Raw genomic sequence first — 6,000 nt, forward strand, 5'->3', positions numbered from 1 at the left:
GCATTCTTCATGCAGACTCGTTAATGCTCGGCTACTTCATGCCGAGTCATTATTGCTCGCCCACTTTATGCACACCTGTTAATTGATCGCCTACTCCATGCCGACTCATAATTGCACGCCTTCTTCATGCCGATTCATTATTGCTCGCCTACTCCATGCCAACTCAATATTGCTCGCCTACTTCATGCAGACTCGTTAATTGCTCGCCTAATTCATGCAGACTCGTTAATGCTCGCCTACTCCATGCCGACTCATTATTGCTCGCCTACTCCATGCTGACTCATAATTGCTCGCCGTCTCCATGCCGACTCATTATTGCGCGTCTATTTCATGCCGACTCATTAAAGCTCGCCTACTCAACTCATTATTGTTCGCTTACTCCATGGCGACTCATTGTTGCTCGTCTTCCCCATGGCGACTCATTATTGCTCGCCTACTCCAAGGCGACTCATTAATGCTTGACAACTGCATGCCGACTCATTAATGCTCGCATACTCAATGCCGACTCATTAATGCTTGCCTACTCCATGCCGATTCATTAATGCTCGCCTACTCCATGCCGACTCATTAATGCTCGCCTATTCCATGTGGACACATTCATGCTCGCCTACTTCATGTCAACTCATTATTGCTCGTCTACTCCATGCCGACTCATTATTGCTCGTCTACTTCATGCCGACTCGTTAATGCTCGGCTACTCCATGCCGACTAGTTAATGCTCGGCTACTCCATGCCGACTCGTTCATGCTCGCCTGATTCATGCAGACTCGTTAATGCTCGGCTATTCCATGCCGACTCATTATTGCTCGCCTACTCCATGCCGACTCATTATTGCTTGCCTAATCCATGCCGACTCATTATTGCTCGTCTTCTTCATGCCGACTCGTTAATGCTCGGCTACTTCATGCCGACTCGTTAATGCTCGCCTACTTCATGCAGGCTCGTTAATGCATGCTTACTTCATGCAGACTCATTATTGCTAGCCAATTCATGCCGACTCATTCATGCTCACCTACTCCATGCCGACTCATTATTGCTCGCCTAATCCATGTCGACTTATTATTGCTCGGCTACTTCGTACCGACTCATTATTGCATGCATTCTTCATGCAGACTCGTTAATGCTCGGCTACTTCATGCCGAGTCATTATTGCTCGCCCACTTCATGAAGACCTGTTAATTGATCGCCTACTCCATGCCGACTCATAATTGCATGCCTTTTTCATGCCGAATCATTATTGTTCGTCTACTTCATGCCGACTCATTATTGCTCGCCTACTTTATGCCGACTCATTATTGCTCGCCTACCCCATGGCGACTCATTATTGCTCGCCAATTCCATGGCGACTCATTATTGCTCGCCTACTCCATGCCAACTCATTATTGCTCGCCTTCTCCATGCTGACTCATTATTGCTCGCCTACACTATGGCGACTCATTATTGCTCGCCTACTCCATGCCGATTCATTATTGCTCGCCTACTCCAAGGCGATTCATTAATGCTCGCCTACTTCATGCCGACTCATTATTGCTCGCCTACTCCATGTCGACTCATTATTGCTCGCCAACTCCATGCCGACTCATTAATGCACGCCTACTCCATGCCGACTCATTATTGCTCGTCTACTCCATGCCGACTCATTAATGCTCGCCTACTTCATGCCGACTCGTTATTGCTCGTCTACTACATGTCTGCCTACTCATTATTGCTCGCCTACTTCATGCCAACTCGTTAATGCTCGCCTACTCCATGCCAACTCAGTATTGCTCGCCTACTTCATGCAGAGTCGTTAATTGCTCGCCTAATTCATGCAGACTCGTTAATGCTCAGCTACTCCATGCCGACTCATTATTGCTCGCCTACTCCATGCTGACTCATAATTGCTCGCCTACTCCATGACGACTCATTATTGCGCGTCTAATTCATGCCGACTCATTATAGCGCGCCTACTCAACTCATTATTGCTCGCCTACTCCATGGTGACTCATTGTTGCTCGTCTACCCCATGGCGACTCATTATTGCTCGCCTACTCCAAGGCGACCCATTAATGCTCGACAACTGCATGCCGACTCATTAATGGTCGCATACTCCATGCCGACTCATTAATGCTCGCCTACTCTATGCCGATTCATTAATGCTCGCCTACTCCATGCCGACTCAGTAATGCTCGCCTACTCCATAAAGACACATTCATGCTAGCCTACTTCATGCCGACTCATTATTGCTCGTCTACTCCATGCCGACTCATTATTGCTCGTCTACTTCATGCCGACTCGTTAATGCTCGCCTACTCCATGCCGACTCGTTAATACTCGTCTGATTGATGCAGACTCGTTAATGCTCGGCTACTCCATGCCGACTCATTATTGCTCGGCTACTCCATGCCGACTCGTTAACGCTCGCCAGATTCATGCAGACTCGTTAATTCTCGGCTACTCCATGCCGACTCATTATTGCTCGCCTACTTCATGCAGACTCATTATTGAACGCCTAATCCATGCCGACTCATTATTGCTCACCTACTTCATGCCGACTTGTTAATGCTCGGCTTCTCCATGCCGACTCGTTAATGCTCGGCTACTCCATGCCGTCTCGTTAATACTCGCCTAATTCATGCAGACTCGTTAATGGCTTGCCTAATCCATGCAGACTCGTTAATGCTCAGTTACTCCATGCCGACTCATTATTGCTCGCCTGATCCATGCAGAGTCGTTAATTGCTCCAATAATTCAAGCAGACTCGTTAATGCTCGGCTACTCCATGCCGACTCATTAATGCTCGCCTACTCCAAGGCGACTCATTAATGCTCGCCTACTGCATGCCGACTCATTAATGCTCGTCTACTCCATGCCGACTCATTAATGCTCGCCTTCTCCATGTCGACTTAGTAATGCTCGCCTACTTCATGCCGGCTTATTATTGCTCGCCTACTCCATGCCGACTCATTTATGCACGCCTACTCCATGCCGACTCATTATTGCTCGCCTACTCCATGCCGACTCATTATTAATCGCCTACTCCATGCCGACTCGTTATTGCTCGTCTACTCCATGCCGACTCATTAATGCTCGCCTACTTCATGCCGACTCGTTATTGCTCGTCTACTACATGCCTGCCTACTCATTATTGCTCGCCTACTTCATGCCAACTCGTTAATGCTCGCCTACTCCATGCCAACTCAGTATTGCTCGCCTACTTCATGCAGAGTCGTTAATTGCTCGCCTAATTCATGCAGACTCGTTAATGCTCAGCTACTCCATGCCGACTCATTATTGCTCGCCTACTCCATGCTGACTCATAATTGCTCGCCTACTCCATGACGACTCATTATTGCGCGTTTAATTCATGCCGACTCCTTATAGCGCGCCTACTCAAACCATTATTGCTCGCCTACTCCATGGCGACTCATTGTTGCTCGTCTACCCCATGGCGACTCATTATTGCTTGCCTACTCCAAGGCGACTCATTAATGCTCGGCAACTGCAAACCGACTCATTAATGGTCGCATACTCCATGCCGACTCATTAATGCTCGCCTACTCCATGCCGATTCATTAATGCTCGCCTACTCCATGCCGACTCATTAATGCTCGCCTACTCCATGTAGACACATTCATGCTAGCCTACTTCATGCCGGCTCATTATTGCTCGTCTTCTCCATGCCGACTCATTATTGCTCGTCTACTTCATGCCGACTCGTTAATGCTTGGCTACTCCATGCCGACTCGTTAATACTCGTCTGATTGATGCAGACTCGTTAATGCTCGGCTACTCCATGCCGACTCATTATTGCTCGGCTACTCCATGCCGACTCGTTAACGCTCGCCTGATTCATGCCGACTCGTTAATGCTCGGCTATTCCATGCCGACTCATTATTGCTCGCCTACTCCATACCGACTCATTATTGAACGCCTAATCCATGCCGACTCATTATTGCTCGCCTACTTCATACCGACTCGTTAATGCTCGGCTTCTCCATGCCGACTCGTTAATGCTCGGCTACTCCATGACGTCTCGTTAATGCTCGCCTAATTCATGCAGACTCGTTAATGGCTCGCCTAATTCATGCAGACTCGTTAATGCTCAGTTACTCCATGCCAACTCATTATTGCTCGCCTGATCCATGCAGAGTCGTTAATTGCTCCAATAATTCAAGCAGACTCGTTAATGCTCGGCTACTCCATGCCGACTCATTAATGCTCGCCTACTCCAAGGCGACTCATTAATGCTCGCCTACTGCATGCCGACTCATTATTGCTCGCCTACTCCATGCCGACTCATTAATGCTCGCCTACTCCATGCCGACTCGTTAATGCTCGCCTACTCCATGTCGACTTAGTAATGCTCGCCTACTTTATGCCGGCTCATTATTGCTCGCCTACTCCATGCCGACTCATTTTTGCTCGCCCACTTCATGCCGACTAGTGAATGATCGCTTACTTTATGCTGACTGATTAATGCTCGCCTACTTCATGCCGACTCATAATTGCTCGCCCACTCCATGCCGACTCATTAATGCTCGCTTACTTCATGCAGACTCGTTAATGCTCGCCTACTCCATGCCGACTCATTATTGCTCGCCTACTCCAGTCCGACTCATTATTGCTAGTCTACTTCGTGCCGACTCATTATTGAGCGCCTACTTCATGCCGACTCATTAATGCTTGCCTACTTCATGCAGACTCGTTAATTGCTCGCCTAATTCATGCAGACTCGTTAATGCTCAGTTACTCCATGCCGACTCATTATTGCTCGCCTTCTTCATGCCGACTTGTTAATGATTGCCTACTCCATGCCGACTCATTATTGCTCGCCAACTTCATGCAGACTCGTTAAATGCTCGACTTATTCATGCAGACTCGTTAATGCTCGGTTACTCCATGCCGACTCATTATCGCTCGCTTACTTCATGCCGACTCGTTATTGCTCGCCTACTCCACGCCGACTCATTATTGCTCGCCCACTCCATGCCGACTCGTTAATGCTCGCCTACTTCATGCCGACTCATTAATTTTCGCCTCATTCATGCCGAATCATTATTGCTCGTCTACTCCATGCCGACTGGTTAATTCTCGGCTACTCCAAGCCGACTCGTTAATGCTCGGTTACTTTATGCAAACTCGTTATCGGTCGCCTACTTCATGCCGACTCATTATTGCTCGCCTACCCCATGCTGACTATTTAACGCTCGCCTACTCCATGCATACTCATTAATGCTCGCCTACCCCATGCCGACTCATTAATGCTTGCCTACTTCATGCCGACTCATTATTGCTCGTCTACTCCATGCCGACTCATTATTGCTTGTCTACTTCATGCCGACTCGTTAATGCTCGGCTACTCCATGCCGACTCATTGATGCTCGGCTACTCCATGCCGACTCGCTTATGCTCGCCTAAGTCATGCCGACTCATTATTGCGCGCCTTCTCCATGCCGACTCATTAATGCTCGCCTACTTCATGCAGACTCTTTAATAGCTCGCCTAATTCATGCAGACTCGTTAATGCTCAGTACTCCATGCCGACTCATTATTGCTCGCTTACTTCATGCCGACTCGTTAATGCTCGCCTACTCCATGCCGATTCATTATTGCTCGCCCACTTCATGCAGACTCGTTAATGCTCGCCTACTTCATGCCAACTCATTATTGCTCGCCTACTTCATGCAGACTCGTTAACGGTCGCCTACTTCATGCCGACTCATTATTGCTCGCCCACTTCATGCAGACTTGTTAAGCCCGCCTACTTAATGCCGACTCATTATTGCTCGTCTACTTCGTCCAGACTCGTTAATGCTCGGCTGCTTCATGCCGACTCATTATTGCTCGCCTACTTCATGCAGACGCATAATTGCTCGCCCACTCCATGCCGACTCCTTATTGCTCGCCCACTTCATGCAGACTCGTTAATGCTCGCCTACTTTATGCCGACTGTTTAATTCTCGCCTACTTCATGCCGACTCATTATTGCTCGCCCACTCCATGCCGACTCATTAATGC

The sequence above is a fragment of the Mya arenaria genome, chromosome 1, assembly GCF_026914265.1.
Source record: "Mya arenaria isolate MELC-2E11 chromosome 1, ASM2691426v1".
NCBI lineage: Eukaryota > Metazoa > Mollusca > Bivalvia > Myida > Myidae > Mya > Mya arenaria.